Source organism: Bos taurus, chromosome 2, assembly GCF_002263795.3.
Source record: "Bos taurus isolate L1 Dominette 01449 registration number 42190680 breed Hereford chromosome 2, ARS-UCD2.0, whole genome shotgun sequence".
Taxonomy (NCBI): Eukaryota; Metazoa; Chordata; class Mammalia; order Artiodactyla; family Bovidae; genus Bos; species Bos taurus.
In genome coordinates this window covers 53,218,546-53,243,996 of record NC_037329.1, presented here as the reverse complement: position 1 = coordinate 53,243,996, position 25,451 = coordinate 53,218,546, and the positions used below count along the sequence as shown (strand labels likewise).

The following is a 25,451-nucleotide window of genomic DNA, read 5'->3' as shown; positions in this document are numbered from 1 at the left end:
GTAGGAAATGACAGTCCACTCCAGTATTCGTGCATGGGAAATCCCATGGACAAAGGAGTCTGGTGGGCCACAGTCCATAGGGTCACAAAGAGTAGGACACGATTTAGTGAGTAAACAACAACAAAGATTGATATAGTGCTCTTTTTATTTCCTCCAGCATCACTGACAGTGTGGCCTACAAATCTTTCCTCTTAAATTCATGTCTATTATAAATCAGAAATGTTCCACAAATTCCCAACATAAAGGAAAAAAAGAAATGTATCATTTTACTGGGGGGAACAAATATAAAAATATCTCTCTTGTCCAATATAAAAATATCTCTTTTGACTTGTTACCTTATCTGATTAGTGACATTGAAATTTGACCAGCCTCTGTAAAATTTAATCATCAGAAAAATAACTCTGTATCACAAAAATACTATTCTAGCATATTCAACTTTTCTCTGGGAAAGAGGCAAGATGCCATATCAGAATTTGGATAATCATAATTGGTGGTCTGTCAGTATTAGTCACACTGCAACATGAGGAGGTATTATCTCCCAACTTTCCTTTGAAATTGACTATGTTGCTCTAAGTGTGTTTTATCAAAGCATTTTCTGGGGCAACAGATCTGAAAACATAAACTTTATGTAGCATTGTTCCTCCTTAGATATTTCTCTTTAATATGTCCTTTCTTTTTGAAGATAAAATAAAAGTACATAAAAGAGTTCTGGGAATAGGCAGCTATATGTCATAAATACCCTTCACTCCCCCTTGCCCAGGGCCCCCGGAGCCCCCAAAATTTGGAAATAATTTGATTGAAGTGATGACTGCCTTGATCTTGTTTGAATACTCCTCCTTCTTCATTGTCTTTTCTCTATGGGAGGCAACAGTCCTGTCATGGAGTCATTCCTGGGAGAGAAAGAGGTATTTCAACCAACCATATTTTCCAAACACAAAATTGAGACACATGGCCTGACAATGACATAATATTTGAAATCGAGACTGTGCTCAAAGATCCAGAACATATGGTTGAAAGAGTTTTCTTATAAAAAGCCACTATTAAGACACTTTCTGTATTCTTATTCACAAAGGGCACATTCCTCCATCCCTTTTATTCTCGTGTTAAAATTATTACCCATACATGGGAAGACTAGACCACTTTTCCCTCAAATGTGTTGCCTCGGCAGTGCAAAAAGCACCCTGTTGACTAAAAAGTTAAATGCACAGCCATCAAGGAAGCAATGCAAACCAGACTGCCAAACATATTATGAATATATTGCGCTTCTTAAAAATGCTAGTTGGTTTTTCGTACTGGAGTATTGACTAACTGTCTGCGTTTGATGTATGGTTTACCAGCCTGATGTCGACTTATGGTTAGAGCTTAACTTGTTAGTTCTGCTTTTGCAGCCAATTCAGAATAACTACAGATGCCTTGAGATATTAAAATTGACTGCTCAAATGGACTCAGTGTGGGAGTTTCATTGGTTTTAAATTGATAACAGCTGAAAGAGTGAATGATTAAAGTGTACATGAGCGTAGGACACAGCTCTTTCACAGGAACTCTTGTGAACAAACTCCCTGAGTGTGGGAATATTTTCTGTCTTTTTATATCATAGTTGTGCCTAAGCAATCTTGAGTTAAATTTTAAAATTGCACAGAAAAAATCAGAAGCCTACAGGAGAAATAATTCCTGAGAAACTGAGATAAATTTTGATGAAGTAGGTTTCTATTCTATAGGGAACGTTTAAAGTTAAGTGGCATTCCATAAGGTGGTAATTGTGTCTATTTCCCAGGCATTTGAGTTAAATAAGCTGTATAGGAAGCATAAACTGTCGTAATAGAAGGGCATGCAAGTGTTGTGTACATCTCTTTTTTCAACTCACAAAACGTGAAGCACAAAAGTGCCTTATCACAGATAAGTCAAACAAAGCCTTCTCTTTGCTTTCTTATTCTCCTGGGAACAGTTATTATTGTTTTCATTATTTAAAAAGATGATCAGAACACTTTCTTCTCACACAATAAAGAAAACATAAAAGAGAAATAAGAAAACTTTTCTCTCCCTCATCAAATCAACAACATTTATGCAATAAAAAAAGATTTTATGAGTATGTACTTTCACAGTTTAACAGTAGCTTAGGGGAAAAACCCAGGAAAGAAAAGAATACAGAGTCATTTAAAGAAGTTTATATGAAACAGTGATGATGGTGATGGACAGGGCTGATGACGGTGATATCCTGGTGATGGACAGGTAGGCCTGACGTACTGCAGTCCATGGGGTCGCAAAGAGTTGGACACGACTGAGTGAACTGAACTGATAAGAAATGAATATTTGTTTATATATGTCTTCAACTTACATTTTTCTCAAGAGTTCAGTTATTATTACTGTTGTGATTACATATATGTTATTACAATGTGTTATTACATATTGTGACCTAACTCCATCTTATATTTTCAATTGTCTCTAGCATTTTTTTTACCTTTGATAATATGTTTAAAAAATACTTGGAATACTTTGTATAGCTAACTGATACTGAGCACTAACCTATAATAATAAAGTTGTGTGTGTGTTAGTCTCTCTGCTGCTGCTACTGCTGCTAAGTTGCTTCAGTCGTGTCCGACTCTGTGCGACCCCATAGATGGCAGCCCACCAGGCTCCCCCGTCCCTGGGATTCTCCAGGCAAGAACATTGGGGTGGGTTGCCATTGCCTTCTCCAATGCATGAAAGTGAAAAGTGAAAGTGAAGTCACTCAGTCAATGTCTGACTCTTAGCGACCCCATGGACTGCAGCCTACCAGGCCCCTCCGTCCATGGGATTTTCCAGGCAAGAGTACTGGAGTGGGGTGCCGATGACTTCTCCAGTGTTAGTCTCTCAGATCAGATCAGATCAGTTGCTCAGTCATGTCTGACTCTTTGCAACCCCATGAATCACAGCACGCCAGGCCTCCCTGTCCATCATCAACTCCCGGAGTTCACTCAGACTCACATCCATGGAGTCAGTGATGCCATCCAGCCATCTCATCCTCTGTTGTCCCCTTCTCCTCCTGCCCCCAATCCCTCCCAGCATCAGAGTCTTTTCCAATGAGTCAACTCTTCGCATGAGGTGGCCAAAGTACTGGAGTTTAAGCTTTAGCATCATTCCTTCCAAAGAAATCCCAGGGCTGATCTCCTTCAGAATGGACTGGTTGGATCTCCTTGCAGTCCAAGGGACTCTCAAGAGTCTTCTCCAACACCACAGTTCAAAAGCATCAATTCTTCGGCGCTCAGCATTCTTGACAGTCCAACTCTCACATCCATACATGACCACAGGAAAAACCATAGCCTTGACTAGATGGACCTTTGTTGGCAAAGTAATGTCTCTGCTTTTGAATACGCTATCTAGGTTGGTCATAACTTTCCTTCCAAGGAGTAAATGTCTTTTAATTTCATGGCTGCAGTCACCATCTGTAGTGATTTTGGAGCCCACAAAAATAAAGTCTGATACTGTTTCCACTGTTTCCCCATCTATTTGCCATGAAGTGATGGGACCGGATGCCATGATCTTCGTTTTCTGAATGTTGAGCTTTAAGCCAACTTTTTCACTCTCCTCTTTCACTTTCATCAAGAGGCTTTTGAGTTCTTCACTTTCTGCCATAAGGGTGGTGTCATCTGCATATCTGAGGTTATTGATATTTCTCCCGGCAATCTTGATTCCAGCTTGTGTTTCTCCCAGTCCAGCGTTTCTCATGATGTACTCTGCATATAAGTTAAATAAGCAGGGTGACAATATACAGCCTTGACGAACTCCTTTTCCTATTTGGAACCAGTAGTCTCTCAGTCATGTCCAATTCTTTGCAGCCCCATGGACTGTATCCCTCCAGGTTTCTCGGATAATGGGGATTCTCTAGGCAAGAATACTGGAGTAGGTTGCCATTCCCTTCTCCAGGGGATTTTCCTGACCCAGGGATCGAACCCAGGTCTCCTGCATTGTAGGCAAATGCTTTACTGTCTGAGCCACCAGGGAGGACAGTAATGAAGTTGGGATTTATTAAAGAAATTTCATATATAAAGTATATACTTCTAATAATATTAGTAGATACATATATATGTTCAGACATGTAAGATAATCATTATAAAGAATGCTATAATTTTAAAGCAAAATAAGTCATATATATTTGGCCAATATTTATAAGAAAATTTACTATACATTTATTGCTGAAATTTTGCCCCAAATTATAACCTATGTACCTAGAGTAAATCCTAAAATTGCCTAACTTGATGCCTTCCTGAGATGCATACAGCTATTGAATTGTGCTTGGTGTTGTGATGGATAACTTGGGCAGATAGCTATCTAAGAGGCTATTACAAGGATTGACATCTTCATCAGATTTAATTCACTTAGAAATGTAAGAGCAAAGGAGAGAAATTTTCATTCTCTTTCAACAGTTGTTGAGTTCCAATTTTTTAATGATTTTCTTATCTACCCATATTAGACAGGAAGGAGATTTTAGAGGAGATGTAATCCAAGTTAAACACATGTGAGGGTCATTAACTTGAATATATCACTCCTAACTTATCCCTTTGAACTTGGAACTCAAACTCATAGGAGGGAAAAAATGATGGAGGCGGAAGAGGACTGGCCTCGGTTAACCTCACAATGAAGGAATCTATCATGCGCTAGAGGCTGAGAAATAAGAAAACAGATGGTCTGAAAATAATGTCTTGAGGATATCTTAGCATCTTGATATTCCAAATAATCTAAATTTCAGAAAAGCTATTATTCCCCCAGATTCCTTCATCATTGCACCACCTCATACATTCCTTCTCTGAACAGTATAACATTATGGTTACGTCTTTTGTGACTGTACATTTCAAATGTACTGGGGCCTTGAGCATGGTACAATTTTTTTATCTTAAAAAGTAATTAGCATAGGATAAATTCAATATTATGTAAAGAATTTGACAGGACCTCACTTAATGTTTTTTAGAAACAATTAACATGTCAGAAGAGGAAGTGAGAGCGCTTTTTGGTCATAAATCTGTTTACATAATTACCAGTTGAAGAAGTCAAACATTTTAGGAGGAAAAAAAATGCAAGGTTAGACCCTGTTTTCATCAAAATCAGGATTCTCAATGATGTCAGATATCTCAAGTTCTTTAACATAAGGTTTTTTATTCATGTATACACTTGTATGCATGCCCCTTTAATCAGAAAAATCACATATTAAAAGTATGATTGAATAATCTTTGAAGAAAAGTAATATTGGTTAGAAATACACTGTCCATTACACACAAGGAAAGACACTTACATCTATGTGGGAAGTTATGTTCAATTCAAGATGCCACAGCAATATGGAGAAAGTATTTCAAGGGTGGCAATATAGTGTAGGTATTAATATATAAGCTTTCCAAATATGACCACATGGGGCCACATACCAGGGCACTTTATCAGTAAGATGCCTGTCCCGAACTGCCATTGTGGAGGACAGATTGGAAAGCAGAAAATCTGGCCAGGGAACTGTGGCCTCAGAAAGGATTGATGGGCAGGAGGTGGATGGTGGGGGAAAACAAGATCATAACCCTGCACTAATACCACGTAGAGAATAAATAGCATATTGGAGACAGTTGGGGAGGTGGGACAGCTTATCTAAGGAATTCTGGAGAAGGTAGTAAGTACTTTTGGGTAAAGTTCTAGTGGAAAACATTTCCCAGTGATCATCCAAAGCCATCTGTCCCTACAATCAGTTATTATAGTAAGAACACTACCGAATGCCTAGAGAAAGCTTATGTCTCCCAGATGCAGTTCTCTAACTCAAGAGTCTGAGAAGCTGCCATGTATATGTGTGTTGAGCTCCAGTTTCACCTGCTGAGCTGGATGGTAGACATTCAACTGAGACCCACTGCATGGAGTCTGTGCTAATCCATTTGCCGTACCATCTGGTGGTTAGGGGTGGTGGAAGCATCCTTTGCTGGAGAAGGTCCCAGCCTGTTGCCTCCATTATCACCAGCCTAGACTCCTAGACTACAAGAATATCTAACAAGTAATGCAGCAATGCTGTGCATCCTTGGGAAAGAGAGGTGCTTGAACACAAAACTGTACTTAGTTTTGTATGATATTTAAGTATATAAAGAACACTTGAAATAATGAAATATGTGAAAGACTATTTCCCCCATTGGGTCTGGGGGCATGTGGTGTGAACTGATGAGATGATAGTGACCAACTCTCCCTGTGATTTTTGAAAGAGCTATATGTAACCTATTTTACTCAGGGAAACAATGTATTGCAGTCATTAAGCCACAAAGATGGTAGAATTTTGAACTAGATTTGAAGTCTGTCTTGGCTCTGCTGCTTATTTTTTGTGAATTAGGGCAAAGTAATGAAATCTGCTGTCTTAACACTTTCCAGATATTACCTCTTAGGATTGTTGATACTATATAAAGAATAATCAACATAGCAAGTAATAGCTATTCATTCTTATACTCCTAATTCTTCTCTTATTATCTCAGAGCATATTGTATGTGCTTCTTCTCCTGGATGCAGAGTAGATATTCTGAAAATTTCAAAACAGATAAAATATGATGAGATTTTTGTGAGACTGCGTTAATAAAACCAACATGTGGAGCATCCTATCCACTATGTACTATGGTATCCAATAACAAGGCTAAAGAACTCTGCTTGCATTTCTTTATGCTTTGATGGTTATTTACATTGCCTACGCATCAGTTCAGTTCAGTCACTCAGTCATGTCCGACTCTTTGCGACCCCATGAATTGCAGCACGCCAGGCTTCCCTGTCCATCACCAACTCCCAGAGTCTACTCAAACTCATGCCCATCAAGTCGGTGATGCCATCCAGCCATCTCATCCTCTGTCGTCCCCTTCTCCTCCTGCCCCCAATCCATCCCAACATCAGGGACTTTTCCAATGAGTCAACTCTTAGCATGAGGCGGCCAAAGTACTGGAGTTTCAGCTTTAACATCATTCCTTCCAAAGAAATCCCAGGGCTGATCTCCTTCAGAATGGACTGGTTGGACCTCCTTGCAGTCCAAGGGACTCTCAAGAGTCTTCTCCAACACCACAGTTCAAAGGCATCAATTCTTCAGCGCTCAGCTTTCTTCACAGTCTAACTCTCACACATACTCGTAAATCACTATTTTCTAAGAGGATACAAAGTTTCATAAAGCAGAATCCCCCAGGAAATGAGTGAGGGAGGAAAATGCACAACAAATATGGCATAATATATCAAATGTCAATTGCTTCAAGGGAGATTCAGGTCATAGATTTGGGAAAATTACAAGTGGAAAAAGAAGTGGGAAAGATTACTGTTTCTTTTACTCTATGGCCCTTAAACTGAACCTTAAAGTTTTTGGATATGAGAAGAAATGAGTGAGACATGCAAAGTATACAGTTGTAGGGAAGCATGGGTAATAGTGACTTGGATGAAATACAAAGGATTTAATAAGTCATGGTGGCAGGTGGTTTGCATAGGGCCAGGCTAAGGACCTTGTACTTTATATTATGAGCAATGTTATTATTCACTCAGTACCATTACATATTTTGTATTTATTTGATGAACATATATTGAGGACCTACCATCTGGTAAGTGATAGACTGGATGTTGGGCCCACCAAGATGTGTAAGGTGAGATTCCTTTCTTGAAAATTAGACACTGCCTGGAAAGAAGTATTCTATATTAAAATAAAATTATGTCCATATCTCGCCAACTTGGCTCCATTTGAAAAGTCCAATGGAAATACATATAGTTATCCCTTACTATCCACAAAGGATTGGTGCAAAATTTGAAGATGCTACAACCCTGTGTGTAAAATGCCACAGTACAGTCATTTCTCTGTATTTGCTGGTTCTACATCCCCGTATATGTGAAGGACTGATTATATTAGAAAGCCGCATTATGAAATTAATTTTACTTAATTCCTATTTAACCTCAATGGGCCACGTCCCAGCAACCTGTTACTGTGAATGAAGTAACAATGACATGAAGGTAGCAAGGTTTCATAGGTAGCAAATATCACAAGTCTTGACTCCCACCTGTATCATCATAACAATTCAGCCTTTCTGTTTCCAATGTCTCCCTAGCTATCTCTGGAACTCCTGGAATATATCACATCTGAGGAGAACTGCTCTCTTCATGTTCTTCTTCTCTGATTCCTCTTCTTTGATATCCCATCACCTACAAACTGGCCAAGGAAGGCAATTTGTCATGGCCACAGACAGCCAGTGTCTTCTGATCAATGACTGCTTCAGTGCCTACTTACTGTCCAGAAGTTTCCAAACCTACAAAACCTTTCAGGGGCTGCAATCCCTCTGCTTCCACTGAATTTCTGGCTTTACTCTGCCTCCAGAGCAATCCAGAAGACGGCCCTGCTCCCAGACAACTATATGGTTCATTTGATTTTTTTAGGGCCTGAAGCAACAGTGCTTAGGCTTTGAATCTCACAAAGTGAGAAACTAGCTTCTTTCCATTCTCTCTGAGGCCCTCTCCTCAACAGAACTTGGATCAGCTAGAATACATGAAGCATTCTTCCATCTCTGAGAATTCCCACTGATTCCACAAGCTCAAAATCCTTCTCAAGCAAGCCACTTCTCAAACAGACTGTTGGTGTTTTCACCAACAAATATTAACACTTGCAATTAGACATCTGGGTAGTGACCATCACTCTGCCAATTCATTTGGTAGACCCAACCATTTCATCTTTAATTATGCCTGTCCCACCTTGGGAGGCCCTGTTAGCTGGAAAAGTAATCCGAAGTGTATGAAATAAACCCAGAAAATGTATGCAAAGTGCATCTCCCAATGAAAGTGAAAAGTGTTAGTCACACATTTGTGTTTGACTCTTTGTGACCCCATGGACTGTAGCCCGCCAGGCTCCTCTGTCCATGGAATTTTCCAGGCATGAATACTGGAGTGGGTAGCTATTCCCTTCTCCAGGGGATCTTTCCAACACAGGGATCGAACCTGGGTCTCCTGCATTTCAAGCAGATTCTTTACCCTCTGAGTTACCAAGGAAGCCCATCTTCCAATGAGATATCTATTTATTGAATTCTGTGGACAGCCCTGGGACAGGATAAGCTGTTTTAGAAATGTTAGTGCAAAGTCACTTTCTACAGTAAGGGCTGAGAAAGAAATACACACCATGTTTTACTGGAAGCCCCAAAAGAGACAACATGTTTTCGTAAATGTGTGCATCATGGCCTATTAATTTGGGCTCCTAACCCCTTCTCTCCAATTACATTCCTGGAAATGTTTTTCAATTTCTTTGCATAAAATAATTAGAGTACGACAGAGAGCAGGCAAACCTGCACAGGGTATACGCCACACCTCCACGGAGCTAGCCAACACTTCCATAGAACCACACCGTTCCCCAGCTCTTAATATGGTTTATTATCAAATCCTTTACCTGCCTCAAAGCACTTTTCATCAAAGCTGCTTTTAAGCTGAAGCTGAGGACCGAAGAATGCCTTTAACAGAATCCTGAAATAGCTTTTAACCCAAGGCTGAGAAGAGAAAGTGCTTTTAACCTAAAGTGCTTTCCTCTTAGGTACTTCAGCATGTACCTAGCACTCAGCATTAGTAGCTGTGAGAACACCCTTAAGACCCAAATGAAAGAGACTCCATTATAGATATTCAAACCCATTATATTAATATATCACAAGTAATATTTGAAATCATTAAGCAGTTTTACTCCAACTAAATTTAAATCTTTTCTTATTGAACTATGCATTCATGCAAATAAATTGAAGTCTTATCACCTGGGATTCTAACAAATCTATGCTGATATTAGGAGGAGTACAGTGTTATTTCCTAGATTTTACTTAATCTAGAGTGAGTCACAATTTCCACACCTTTTCCACCTTAAAAGAAACTTTCAACTTTTATCAATCACTGAATGACATTACCAGCTTTAGTCCCTATTATTATGGGTTAAAAGGTAATTTTATTAAATCATTTAGGTTTAATTCAATCAAATATCTGAATAAATTTCATGTATAAAGTTTTCTTCTTATCCTCATCACTCAAGCAGAAATAAAAGTACTGATTCCATAGTAATTTTAACCCCAGCGAAGTTCCTTCTAAGTGAAGTAAGTAGACAACTTAATCTATAAAAGTATTGACTTCAGAGTAATTGTAATAAGTTGTATGCTTGAGCAGTTAAGCTCCATGGACAGTTTTCTAGTTTAAAAACATAAATTGTACACAAATAGGGATAAAGTAGCAAAGTTTGACATCATTAAATTTTATTCCCTTTTCCTTTGATAGACCCCCTCAGTAATGCTAATAAAATGATGATAGGCGAAGGAAAAACAGAAAATATTGTCAACCCAAAATGTAAATAATCAGCCTTTGCTAAGCAAAATTTGGTAATGTTGATCATCCAAAGTGCATTAATGCAAACTAAACTGAAATACATTTCTTTCATACTCAAGTTATCATAAAACAGTCATTACATAAAAGTCACTTTTTTATATACATTGTCTTCTCTTATTCATATATCCATTCATTCACTTATTCATGTATTCATTCATTTACTTATTCACTTATTTTTACTTGGCATCCAGAAGGGAATGTAATAGGAGGCAATAGAAATACATCTATTTCTATAGGAAAGAGGAAAAATTTTGTTTATCTTGTTCTATTGTATAAAGCTTCCTTCACCTTGAATATTCTTTTCTAGCTTCTTCTTCCTAGTAAACTTCTATTCATTTTTAGTCTTCCAGCTCAAAGTTACCAACTCCATAAAGCCATTTCTGTCTTCCTCATTCTGAATCAGTCCTCTTTTCTGTTTATCCCCACACTATAATTTCATTGTTTGAGACTTTTAATACCTTCCAAGGAGACCGTGAATTGTCTCTGGTGGACTAAAGAGCATCTTAACTTCACTCTGCTTTAAAGGGAGTAGGAAAGAAGGGACGGAGGGCATGAAATCTTTCAGTGGTTTTAGAATTCCTATTTATTTACAATTTCTCATTCCTTCTTGTGGAAACTTTTAAGCCACTGGGTGCTCCTTTAGTGAAGACTGCCCCTTACATCAGCCTCCAAATGTTGGGCTACTCCTGTGTTAAGTCTTTGAACTTCTCTTCTCTTTTCCTTTTCCGTCTTAGACTACTGAGCACTATTCAAATATTCCAGGGCTGAAATATTCCAGCCCTGTGGTTTCAAATTCCTATGATAGGTTTTCTAAACTTAGTACTTCAAACTCCAGACCCTTGAAACTCCAGACTTGCACATTCAAACATCTATTTGACATCTCCTGGGATGCTTGGTAAGCCATCTCACAGTTTTATAGAGCACTCCTTGCCTCCCAAGCTACCATGTATTCTCAACTCCAGGAAATGTCTCTGCTATTTGCCAGCTGGGGTCTCTCTCCCTGCTATTCTGTCCCATCTACACTCATCAGCAAATCCCACCTTAAAAATGTATTCTCGATTCAACCACTTTTATTTACTTCCATTGTTTCCACCCTATCTAAGACCATGATCTCTCCCTGAACTATCTCACCAGCTCTCTAGCTGACCTCTCTGCTTCTTTTCCTCACCCTCTTAAATACAATCTGCACATAGCAACTAGAAAGATTATTTAAAAACATAAATCACTTTACATAACTTCCCTGCTCAGTAATTTCCAAGTACTTAAATCATACTTAAAATCATATGTATTTTTCTTCCTGTGACCTATAGGGTTCCACCTGCTATGTCCACTAGGCTACTTTTACAATTTCATCCTCAACCATACTTCCTGTTTATCATTTCACTTCAGTCACACCAGCCTTCTTGTTGCTCCTCCAAGTTACCCCACTTATTCTCACTTGCTATTCCTCTGATTAAATATTCTATCCACATATTGGTATGGCTCGTGCCTTCACTTCTTGGGTCTCTGCTCAGTGCCATTACCTCTAAAAAGTCTTCTCTGATAACACTTCTCTCTTGCTCTCTCTCTCTCTGGCATGCTTTATTTTCTCATAACACCTATCACCACCTGATATATTAATGTGCATATGTGCTTGTTTCTCCCATATACATACAGAGTGTGTAAAGACAGAGAGTGTCCTATTCATTATTCCATCTTCTTCAGGCATTGAAAAATACTCAGGGATGGATTGATTGAATGGATGAATATAAAAATGCAGTAATATCCACTTGGTCAAGCCATTCTCTGTGTTGTGATTCTGTGCACACACATATGGTGGAGTGTGTGTGTGTATGTGTTCTTTTAGGTAAGCACAGAAAAGAAGTATAGGACAAAGATTGGCCTAAGGGAGACAAATAAAGAAAAAAGGTATACTCAGTGTTATATTTGAGTTAATAAACTGTTCATTTAAGATAAAGGTGTCTTTCTGGCTGGTGGACCCACCAATATGTACATTGCATTACTTGGATCAAATGGAGTTGAGATCTATTTTTAATAAGAGTTTGGCAGCTTAAAAGGAAGGGCCAGAGGACGCTTTATAGAAGTCTTGTTTGAGGTTGAGAGTGTAACTGCTGAAAGCCTGAAAAGAAAAGGAGGAGGGAAAATGGAAAGGACTGCGGAAGGACCCTCCATACTGTTTGGATGGCAGCCAGTCTGTCTCTGACCCTCATCTTTGGCTGATCCTGTCAAAGGGTGCTACCTTTGAAGCAACTATCCAACGTTGACTGGAAGCTCCAGATCCCAACCTTCCTTTGTTGGGGGAGGTCTTCTGCCTAGAGCCTCGATCAGTCTCCTCCAGGCCAGTCTTTCCAGGGTAGACATTATCATTTTCTGCCAGCGACTTTAAAGTCTGTTAGATCAGATGAGATACAAAAATATGAACAAACATGTGGGAAGAACCATACACAGAAGTGTATATACTTAAAATTCCTATTTATTTAGATTCCAAACTACTTGAAAGTTAAAATAATTAAGCTTTTTCCTGGACTTGCCACTTATGAGAAAAAAAAAAAATCATGAGTAAACAAAGCAATGAGAGAGATTTACTTCCAGTTTATATTAAGAGACTCAGCAGAGAATCAGTGCAACTTTTGATATCTGTGTAATAAAAAGCAATAGCTGATATTTTTAATCAAAGCCCTGAGGTATTATAAGATAATTCAGTACCTCCTGAAACTCTTAAACATATATTAAATTCAGTGCTAGTGTTTTAGCATTAAACATATTTCTCTCTATCTTAATTCAAAGACATAAGCCACCAGAATACTACAGTACTTAATTTAAATCACGTATTTCTTCAAAAAGTCTCAGTGAAGTTGTGGGAGAATTATATGATGGGGGCTCATATAGAGAGTATTTTAAAGGTAAGGAAAAGAAAAATGCAAGAATGGAACTGGAGAAAATATAAGAATAGAGATAGGATTCCTTGATAAGTAATCTAAAAGTTTGGGTCTGGAAACCTACTCACAAAGGGAAACCACATGTCGCTTACTGTTTAAAGTCAAAGGATGAAATCACCTAAATTGCTGAAATTACCCATCTTGAGAATATTATTTTTGTCCTCCATCAGCCACTGCCCTGTCCTTACAGCAGCCTATTGGGAAATGATCTGCCTGTGTCTGTGGCATTTTAGAGGGAGAAAATTTCCTAGTGAACGCTACCTACTAAGGAAGCTACAAGGCTTGTATTTTTTCTCATTCCAACCCATTTTTTAGACAAAATCTCATTCACTTGAACATCATCTATTAGAACTTCAAATCTTGAGTAACTGATGAACAGACGTCATTAGGACATTAGTGGGGGGGGGGGGGTGACATCCTGTCCCTCTCAAAGTCACAAGACAGCAAGACAGCTGCTGTATTTCCTTTTTCTTACTTCTTGGCTCTCCTGAGAACTTTGGATTAAGCCTTTCTAAGACTGGCCCCTCACCTGCAGTAATTTCTTTGAGGAATTCATAAATTGCTTTTTTTTTCATCTAACTTATTTTATTTAATTTGGAATATAGTTGATTTCTATTCTAAAGAGCCTCTTGAGGGTGAAGGAACTAAAGAGCTTCTTGATGAGGGTGAAGGAGGAGAGTGAAAGAGCCGCCTTAACACTAAATATTAAAAAAAAAACAAAACTAAGATTATGACATCCAGCCTCATTACTTCATGGCAAACAAAAGGGGAAGAGGCAGAAGTAGTGACAGATTTCCTCTTCTTGGGCTCTGCTGCTGCTGCTAAGTCGCTTCAGTTGTGTCCGACTCTGTGCGACCCCATAGATGGCAGTCCACCAAAATCACTCAAATGGTGACTGCAGCCATGAAATCAGAAGATTGCTTCTCAGCAGGAAAGCTATGGCAAACCTAGACAGTGTGTTGAAGAGTGGAGACATTAATCTCCTGACAAAGTCTGTATAGTCAAGGCTATGGTCTTTCTAGTGGTCACATAATGGTTGTGAGAGCGGGACCATAAAGAAGAAGATAGAGTGCCAAAGAATTGATATCTTCTGACTGTGGTGCTGGAGAAGACTCCCGAAAATCCCTTGGACAGCAAGGAGATCAAACCAGTCAATCTTAAGGGAAATCAACCCTGAATGCTTTTTGGAAGGACTGATGCTGAAGCTGAAGTTCCAGTATTTTGGTCACCGATGTAAACACCTGACTCATTGGAAGAGTCCCTGATTCTGGGAAAGATTGAGGGCAGAAGACGAGGGAATCAGAGGATGAGATGGCTGGATGATGTCACCAGTACAATGGGCATGAACTTGGGCAAACTCCAGGAGATGGTGAGGGACAAGGAGGCCTAGTGTGTTGCAGTCCATGGGGTTGTAAAGAGTCAGACATGACTGGGTGACTGAACAGCAACATTATTGATTAACAATGTTGTGCTAGTTTCAGATATACAGCAAAATGATTCAGTTATAAATTACTTCTGTTGTTGTTCAGTCGCCCAAGTTCATGTCCATTGCATCGGTGATGCCATCCAGCCATCTCATCCTCTGACGCCCTCTTCTCCTTCTACCCTCAGTCTTTCCCAGCATTAGCGACTCTTCCTATGAGTCAACTGTTCGCCTCAGGTGACCAAAATACTGAAGTTTCAGCTTCAACATCAGTCCTTCCAATGAGTATTCAGGGTTGATTTCCCTTAATATTGACTGGTTTTATCTCCTTGCTATCCAAAGGACTCTCAGGAGTCTTCTCCAGTTCAAAGGCATCAATTCTTTGGCACTTCACCTTCTTTATTACTTTTTACTCTTTAGTATTCTGCCTTCTAAAATTACTTTTGGTTCCCAGTAAATTCTTTGAGTTTCCTCCTACCCCCATCCTTTGACATCATTTGAATAAATTTTTCTTTGCTTAAGATAACCACAGTGCTTTTTCTTTTCTATTGTAGCCAAATCTTCAATGAATGTACCTCATTACCAAAATAACTGTCCAATGTGTGTATGTGTGTGTGTGTGAATGTTTGAACAGTTCAGTTTTTTATTATTGTTTTCTCTTCCTCTCTTTATTTCATGTGTGTAGTTCTATGGGCTTTGTTTTTCTGCTTTAAAATTTACTAGAGTAGCTGCAACGAGCCTCTCTCCTGATAGCAGAATAACATCATTTTGAAAAGCATGTGGAGACTGTCTCCCCTGCATAAATGATGATAACACCGTCACATTATTTGAACATTTAACTGCCTCTATTGAGTAGTTTTCCTCGTAGTTTTGATTCATTTGGAATCTAACTGACAAAGATCCCATTACTGGCTGTTCTTTCCATAATTTGTCAAAAAATGTATAGCAGAGATGAGGGAGAATGAAGCTAATTTGTAATCTGGGAGACTTAACCTGGTTATGCTGATGAACTAACTAAATCGGTCAAAAGTTTGAGTGCTTAAAGATTAAAAACCACCATTCTCTAGTTAAACTCTAATTCATTATGTAAACAACATGCTTTGTAAGTGCAGTCATGTGGAAGGTCTATTTGTTTTTCTCACCAAAAGATGCTTTCAAAGAAAAATTACAGAAAATGGATTTTCTCCAACCAATGTGTTGCCTGCCACCCCTGGTACAAGCACTGAAGCAGGAGAACAAAGATGTAATGATCACACCAGCCAAGGCCATGGGCATGTGCAGAACATTCCAAAAATATTGGCACCCCTAGCAAGAGGTGTTTTCTAAATACAAAAAGTTGTTAAGAGAGGAAGAAAGGATTACCAGTGAGCCCACAGATGGAACTATAGGTGGGGAGCCGGGAACTCAGGGTTCCAGGACTGCTCCCTTTTTCGGAATGCCATAAGGAGGGGGAAAGCAGAAATAATCTTTAACGTTGTGCCAGGATAGCAGGCATGGGTGTTTAGGGGGCAAAAGCCAGGTCATCAGTGCTTGCCAGGAAAACAAAACACCTTCTTTCTTCCTCCCCCTTTCCCCACACAATTTCAAGATAGAAGGTTCTGTGGTTCAAACATGTTCCTATAATTTAATGGTCTTCCTTGGTGTATCAAACTCTGAAATCAGATTTACAGATGGGTGGCAATCCTACAATAACCCCTAAACTGTACAATGATGTCTTAGCTAAATCTCTATGATTTACTTCCTTAGCACTTTTGATTTTGCAAAGTCATTTCAAGTGTATCATCATCTCCTCCACATTATATACTTCACCATGTAATGTTAAAAGCTCATGTTGCAGTCATTTTTTTTTTAAGTTGTAATTGATAGAAACTTGTTCAAACTGCAAACGAAAGAATGGAATTAATTACTACTTGCCTGAAAAGTCCAAGAGACGAGGATAGCTTCAACCTTGACTGGACCTGTGGGCACAAAATGCTATCAAATCTTTATCTCCTCCATCCCTCAGCTCTCTTTTCCAATCTGTTGGCTTAATTCTCCAGTATGTTTTCCCAGAAGCTGGCAGCATAACTTCTAGAAGCTCAGACTTATATCCTTATAGTTTACCAATTCCTACAGAAAGAGGGCTCCTTTTTCCCAGTAGCACTTTAAAAAAAAAAAAAAAGCCCTCAGGATTTGTGAGACCAGATCCACTTGGATCATGTGTTCATATCTGAACACATGTTCATATCCCTGTGGCCAAGGGAAGAAGTGCATGTTTATTGCTAGAGCTGGAGCTGGTGGGGTCAGCACTACTCAAAACAAATGGCAGCAATATGAGAAAGTATCACCCCCATAGGAAAACCAGAGTGCTCTTACTGGAGGATAGAAGAATCGTTCCAAGGCCAGCAAAACCAGTAGACATGCAACATACTCATCCTAACCAGCGCCACCCATACCAGTGGGTCTCACTGAGTTATTTCCAATCCTGGCACCTTCTCCTCTGATTCTAAGTCCTCTTTTGGAACATTGTGGACAGTGCTATGTCCATGTTCTTGCCAAATTTGTTTGGCTGCATTAAACTGAAAGTGTCAGTGTTAGTCACTCAGTCAGGTCTGACTCTTTGTGGTTTTGTGGCCCCATGGACTATAGCCCGTCAGGCTCCTCTGTCCATGGGATTTTCCAGGCAAGAATACTAGAGTAGGCAGCCATTCCCTTCTCCAAGGGACCTTCTTGACCCAAGGATTGAACCCGGGTCTCCTGCATTACAGGCACATTCTTCACTGTTTGAGCCACCAGGGAAGCCCAGTGCCTTCTAATTCTAATGCACCCGATGGCAACCATATATGGTGCATCATGTATATGGTATATTGGAGAAGGAAATGGCAACCCACTCCAGTGTTCTTGCCTGGAGAATCCCATGGACGGAGAAGCCTGGTAGGCTGCAGTCCATGGGGTCGCACAGAGTCGGACACGACTGAAGTGACTTAGCAGCAGCAGTATATGGTATATATATGACACCATATATAAGTATCAGGAAGTGAGGAGCTGAGGTGTCTCTGCTTCATTCACCTCCCTCTGCATATCCGTTTCTGTGCACACTCACTCACTGCACATAGCCATCTCGCCAAACGCCTCCCTTTGCCCCTCAGTGTCCCTGGAGCAGATAGTATCCCTGATACCACCTCAGACTGTAGCGTCCCAATTGTAAAACTTTTGGAGGGAAACTTGCACTGACCCGGCTTGGGCCACATGACAACCGTTAATTTAATCAGGTTTACCCAGAAGGTATGGGCTACCCTGTGGCTCAGATGGTAAAGAATCTGCCTGCAATGCAAGAGACCCGGGTTTGATCCCGGCGTCAGGAAGATCCCTGGAAAAGGGAATGTCTACCCACTCCAGTATTCTTGCCTGGAGAATTCCATGGACAGATGAGCCTGGTGGGTTACCATCCATGGGGTCACAGAGTGGGACTGGATTGAGCGACTAACACTTTCACTTTTTGTTTTAACCTGGAAGACTAGGTCCTTCTACAGAGCCTTACTGGGTAAGTGTAGCCACTTTAAAGTCAGGATATAAATGAGGTGATTATTTTTCTTTTTTACCTTTCTGGTAACCAGTGAAGGCAATCATTTCCCTCCTGTCTAATGAAGTTCAACATATATCAACTCTTTTTTCCCCAGAGCGCTGTTGGCAATCTGGGAAGGGTTGTTTTCTCTCCCCATGAGGGATTGCCTGCACTTACCTGGACCACCCAGTAAGTGGCAGTAATGCACCTCCCCCACCTCTGGCCTCAGAACAACTGAAAGTAGCTAGGAGTGCCCCTCACCCTCTCTAGAGCATTCTGGCAATCAACAAATCAAAAATACCTTGCAATTGAAATGTTCTGTTCTCCACCCCACTCATAATCCCTCCCCAAATCCTGTCTTTCCTTATAATTAGTGAATCCTCATCACTAACCTGAAAAAAGTCTATTTGCTGTCTCTACTTCTCACCTTCCCTTCAAATCTTGACCAAAAGCCTCTGCTTTTCAGTTTCATTCTACAAAAGCCATTTTCCTTATGATCACCAATAACCTCTTAATTTCACCTTGATTTCTCATCAACATTCTGTTCTGAATTACCCATCCTAACTCCTAAATATCAACTCTCTCGATTCTTCTCCAAACCCTCAGGTTTCTGCATTTTAGTCTCCTTTAATCAAGCAAAAACTTAAATCCTCTTTGCCCAGTGAGTTAGCTCACCTCCTGCATCCTGTCTGCAAATCCGCAGAATCACTACATCTCTCCGTTGTCTGAGTTAGGTCCTTATCTTTTTTTTTTTTCATCTAGAGCCTGATGGTTTGTACCTATGGGCAAATGACTCAGTATCTTTCTGCCTCAGTTTCCACTCCTATAAAATCAGGATGGTAATAGTGTCTACTACCAAAGTGTTACAATTACTATGACGATCAAGTAAGTTAGAATAAAGTACTTTGAACTTTGCCTGGCTTAATGCAATAAGTCTTTGCTATTATTAATAAACACCCTTATAATAGCACTAATTGCATCATATTATAATTGTGAGAACTATTCTTCCGCCCAGACTGTGGGAGATCATGCTTCATGCACCATTGCATCTTCAGGATGGAGTGCAATGTCTAGGCTACAGTGGGCATGTAGATAGTTATGAATATAATAGATAGTTATGAATGGATGTCAATCTTCAAATTCTTTACAGTGCTCAGCATATGGTAGGTGCTCATGAAATATTCACTGAATTGAATTAAATAGATTTGAATTGATCTGTAGAGAATACATAATAAGAAGTGCCATAATATAACATAAAACATAATGACTTTAAATTTTAAGGTGAGAGAAATTTCCTTTGAGTCTCTTCAAAGAGACTCAATCTTAGGATTGATTCTAAATGGATGTGTAATTCCACGTTCTAGCTAAATTTAGAATTTTTTCTCTATTTATTTGCTCCCCAGTTTTGGTTTCCATGTCCTATCAAGTCTCTTTGTTTTCATTCTCACAGCATAGCTTAGATCACCCAAACTCCAGTCTCCTGTTATCATTCTTTATCAGTAAGCTGTTGCTGTCTAACAAACAGAATCTCAGTGGCAAACAGCAAAAAGCACTTATTTTTCATGTGTCTGTGGCTTGAATGGACCGCTCTGCTTTACATTGTAGGTTTGACTGGACTTGTCTCCTCAATAAGGGTCAGCCTCAGTTCTGTGCTATATGTATTTACTCTGGAGCCCGGACTGAAGGGGCAGCTGCTACCCAGGTAAACCTTGATTCAGCAGTAACAGAGAAGCAAGCATAGAAATCTGTAGCATGTCTGAAGACCTCAGTGTTGAACTGAAACACAGTCATTTCTACACAGGCTACATTGTCCAAAGTAATCATTTGGGCAAGCCCTCTATCAGTGAAATGAAGGAAATAAATGTCACCCACTCTAGTGAGTTTCACCACACAGTCAGATGGCAAAGGTAGTAAAAGTATAAATCTAATTCCGAGAAGAGGAGAAGAATGCTCAATGATGACTAAATTTACCACAAACCTATCCTGATTCTGGTCTTCATAACATCTGCATACGTAACCACATTAGCTTCTCAACAGATCTTTTGTGTTCAGTCTTCACCACGATCTGTGCCCCGCAACCCCACCATTTGGTTATGAATATTTTGGTTACAGGTGATAGAATATCCAGTTAAAAATTGTTTATATTATCTATATATAAGAAGTATAGAGAAAGTGTTTTAGGACAGGTTTAGAAGCTCAACAATATCACTGAGGTCTCAGGTCTTTGTAGCTTACTCTTGCCTGGAAAATCCCATGGACGGAGCCTGGTGGGCTGCAGCCCATGGGGTCGCCAAGAGTTGGACACTACTGAGCGACTTCCCTTTCACTTTTCACTTTCATGCATTGGAGAAGGAAATGGCAACCCACTCCAGTGTTCTTGCCTGGAGAATCCCAGGGACGGGGAAGCCTGGTGGGCTGCTGTCTGTGAGGTCACACAGAGTCGGACACGACTGAAGTGACTTAGCAGCAGCAGCAGCAGCTTTGGCTTGCAAACTTCTTGTCTCATGGTGACAAGATTGCAGCAGTAGCTCCAGGCATTGCAAAGTTGCACGTTGATGTTCATGAAGGAAAAAAGACAGAATGCTTTCATGTACCCCTCTCCTTTCATCAGGAAAAAAAAATTCTTTTTTAGTTTCCCAAGTCATATCCCCTTGCATTATACCAACCAGAACTCTCTAATTTTAAACTAACTAAATTTACATGATTGAAGGCCAGAAGAGAAGGGACAACAGAGGATAGCATCACCAACTCAATGGACATGCATTTGAGCAAGCTCTGGGAGTTGGTGATGGACAGGGAAGCCTGGTGTGCTGCAGTCCATGGGGTCACATAGAGTTGGGCATGACTGAGCTTCTGAACTGAACTGAACTGAAAGCTACAAAGGAAGCAGAAGTCATTGGAGACCATTTGAACACCAGAATCTGTATTATAAGTGGACTCTAAAACATGAAAGAAGTTGGGAGGGAAATGGCGTATGTATAACAAATCAGCCACATTTTCAGGCTCTCAGATAAATGCCCACTTGACTTAATAGTTAAGACTCCGCATAACACAAACTTTATCTCCTCTTAAAGCTTCATACATGATCAGATCAGATCAGTGCCTCAGTCGTGTCCGACTCTTTGCGACCCCATGAATCACAGCACGCCAGGCCTCCCTGTCCATCACTATCTCCAGGAGTTCACTCAAACTCATATCCATCAAGTCAGTGATGCCATCCAGCCATGTCATCCTCAGTCGTCCCCTTCTCCTCCTGCCCCCAATCACTCCCAGCATCAGAGTCTTTTCCAATGAGTCAACTCTTTGCATGAGGTGGCCAAAGTACTGGAGTTTCAGCTTTAGCATCATTCCTTCCCAAAGAAATCCCAGGGCTGATCTTCAGAATGGACTGACTGGATCTCCTTGCAGTCCAAGGGACTCGCAAGAGTCTTCTCCAACACCACAGTTCAAAAGCATCAATTCTTCGGTGCTCAGCCTTCTTCACAGTCCAACTCTCACATCCATACATGACCACAGGAAAAATCATAGCCTTGACTAGATGGACCTTTGTTGGCAAAGTAATGTCTCTGCTTTTGAATATGCTATCTAGGTTGGTCATAACTTTCCTTCCAAGGAGTAAGCATCTTTTAATTTCATGGCTGCAGTCACCATCTGCAGTGATTTTGGAGCCCCCAAAAATAAAGTCTGACACTGTTTCCACTGTTTCCCCATCTATTTGCCATGAAGTGATGGGACCGGATGCCATGATCTTCGTTTTCTGAATGTTGAGCTTTAAGCCAACTTTTTCACTCTCCTCTTTCACTTTCATCAAGAGGCTTTTGAGTTCCTCTTCACTTTCTGCCATAAGGGTGGTGTCATCTGCATATCTGAGGTTATTGATATTTCTCCCGGCAATCTTGATTCCAGCTTGTGTTTCTTCCAGTCCAGCGTTTCTCCTGATGTACTCTGCATATAAGTTCAATAAGCAGGGTGACAATATACAGCCTTGACGAACTCCTTTTCCTATTTGGAATCAGTCTGTTGTTCCATGTCCAGTTCTAACTGTTGCTTCCTGACCTGCATACAAATTTCTCAAGAGGCAGATCAGGTGGTCTGGTATTCCCATCTCTTTCAGAATTTTCCACAGTTTCTTGTGATCCACACAGTTAAAGGCTCTGGCATAGTCAATAAAGCAGAAATAGATGCTTTTCTGGAACTCTCTTGCTTTTTCCATGATCCAGCAGATGTTGGCAATTTGATCTCTGGTTCCTCTGCCTTTTCTAAAACCAGCTTGAACATCAGGAAGTTCACGGTTCACATATTGCTGAAGCCTGGCTTGGATGAAGATTTCTCTAAATAAGAAAAAGTGTATGTTTCCCTTTGTACAATCACACCAAGATGATTCTTCTCATCACTCTCTCGTCGCTGATTGTTTACCTCTCCTTCATCCTCCCCAAATGCCCTGTTTGTTCTTTTCCTTACATCTCCAAGCTAAGTCTTACTTAACCTTGAGGACTCAGTTCTTCCCTGGGAAGTCTTCCATGAGTGCTCAAGGCTGTTCAGGTGCTCCTTCTAACATGTTCCCATTGGATCTGTGCTTCCTTGGGAATAGTATACTTCAGGATGACATGTTCTTACTTATTTCCTTATATGACGTCGCCACTAGACAAGAAACTTTAGAGCATTGGAAAGGAGTCTTTGTTATTGTGCTATCAGTGCCTTTCCTAGCTCCTGACACAGACCAGGCATTTAGGATTTCTTTTAAATAACAGAATGAGTGAAGGAGTAAATACAGTAGAATATTTTCATCTTTTTCATATTCCTGTATCTACCTATCAGAAAAAAAAAGTAAAGAAAGAAACCTTTCTCCAGACTTTAGCATCATCTTCATTCAAGAATCTATCTTTCTTGAATGATCTCCATCCCATAAATCCTCCCCCAACCTCCCCCTTCCCACATACCACCTTTGCACTAAATGACAGAAAAAAACTTTATACTTTAGAACTTCTTTCTTTGCACGAAGTACTTTTTGTGATACCTGCTATATATTCTATTTATTATTTATTAACAGAATGTTTCTGTTAGCCCTACAATATTATAAGCTTCTTGATATATTTATCACAACCTAATATGCCTACTCATTGCTTCAACTATAGAGGATACTTGGTACATATTTCTGAAATTTATTTGAATCATGACTATCATTAAAAGATTTTATTCTGTATAAAAATGCTTCCTTTCTGTAATCTCTGACCAGTTTAAATGATCAAATCTGAAGTTCTGGATTATTTTTCTTAAATAATATTTTATGTTATTCTTTCTTATGTTGGTGACTTACTGTTTCTGAATGAATCTTTGTTACTAGACCAGATATTCAAAGCAAATATTCATGATTATTTCCCACTTCTCTACATTATGTTGATGTGTGTTTTGAGCTTGTCTTCTTTCTGTCTCGTGGACAAAAACTCACATTTCCACATTAAATTGCATTATTATTAGTGCTCTAGCCTTAACTTGCTGAGTTGTTCTCAACTCAAGCCATCACCTTTCCTAAGAAATTGATGACAATCGTGATTTCCTTGAAGTCTCACCACAATCTGTGTTGACTATCCCTTTGAATAACATATCATTTACCATTCTATTACGCTGCATCTTATATTTTCCCCCACTTACGCTAAAAACATAAAGAGATGGAAATACCAGACCACCTTACCTGACTCCTGAGAAACCTGTATGCAGGTCAAGAAGCAACAGTTAGAACCAGACATGAAACAACAGACTGGTTCAAAATTGGTAGAGGAGCACATCAAGGCTGTATATTGTCACCTTGCTTATTTAACTTAAATGCAGATTACATCATGAGAAATGCTGGGCTGGATGCAGCAGAAGCTGGAATCAAGATTGCCAGGAGAAATATCAATAATCTCAGATATGCAGATGACACCACCCTTATGGCAGAAAGCAAAGAGAAACTAAAGAGCCTCTTGATGAAGGTGAAAGAGGAGAATGAAAAGGCTGGCTTAAAACTCAGCATTCAAAAATGAAGATCATTTCATCTGGTCCCATCACTTCATGGGAAATAGATGGGGAAACAATGGAAACAGTGACAGACTTTATTTTCTTGGGCTCCAAAATCAGTGCAGATGGTGAGTGTAGCCATGAAATTAAAAAAGGCTTACTCCTTGGAAGAAAAGCTATGGCAAATCTAGAGAGCATGTTAAAAAGCAGACATTATTTTGCTGACAAAGGTCCATATAGTCAAAGCTATGGTTTTTCCAGTAGTCATGTATGGGTGTGAGAGTTCGACCATAAAGAAGGCTGAGCACCAAAGAATTGATGTTTTTGAACTGTCGTGTTGGAGAAGACTCTTGAGAATCCTTTGGACTGCACGGAGCTCAAACCAGTCAATCCTAAAGGAAATCAATCCTGAATATTAATTGTAAGGACTGATGCTGAAGGTGAAGCTCCAATACTTTGGTGGCCTGATGCAGAGAACTGACTCATTAGAAAAGATCCTGATGCTGGGAAAGATTGAAGACAGGAGGAGAAGGGAATGACAGAGGATGAGCTGATTGGATGGCATCACTGACTCAGTGGACATGAGTTTGAGTAAATTCCAGGAAATGGTGAAGGACAGGGAAGCCTGGCGTGCTGTAGTCCACAGGGTCACAAAGAGTCGGACATGACCGAGGGACTGAACAACAAACAGCAACCGTGCTAAAAATATGTTTTACATTTTTGAAAACTTCTACTGATGAAAAAGATGATGTCTTATAGTCAATAATTCAATAAATATTTACTGAACTTCTAGTATTTTCCAAAGAGTGTCGAGTTACTGGGAATTCAGTAATAAAGAAAATAGGAATAGCCCTTATTCTCTTGGGTTTTGCATTCTAAGCAAGGAGAGCAACTAACCAGTAAACATATCAATCTAATATGTCAGATGGAGTAAAGTGCTCTAAGAAAAGTAAGCTGTGGGCAGCATGAAGATCTGTTATCAGCAGGGCTTGCCAGTTTTTTTAAAGGTGGATAGGAAAGGCTACAATAAGAGGGTGACATTTGATCACCTGGATAATTGATTTCCACATAGAGGAAATAATAAGTTCAAATTCCCTGAGGCAGAAGTGTGCTTGGCATGGACAAGAATCAGTGATGTAGACAGAGTGGCAGCAGCGAGTGATGAGCAGAGAGAGGAGAGAGGAAGCAAATGAAGTCAGTTAAT

General features: G+C 39.8%; 1 protein-coding gene and 1 long non-coding RNA gene across 3 annotated transcripts in view; one reads left to right on the top strand and one right to left on the bottom strand.

Annotated features, from left to right (window-relative positions):
* ARHGAP15 (Rho GTPase activating protein 15) overlaps positions 1-25,451 on the top strand; it is a 698,504-nt gene that overhangs the window by 418,361 nt on the left and 254,692 nt on the right.
* Positions 128-12,730, bottom strand: LOC104971224 (uncharacterized). Its single transcript, XR_001502282.3, has 2 exons — positions 12,584-12,730; positions 128-890 (listed from the first exon to the last, which is right to left on the bottom strand). It is a non-coding gene; the product is annotated as an uncharacterized lncRNA (long non-coding RNA).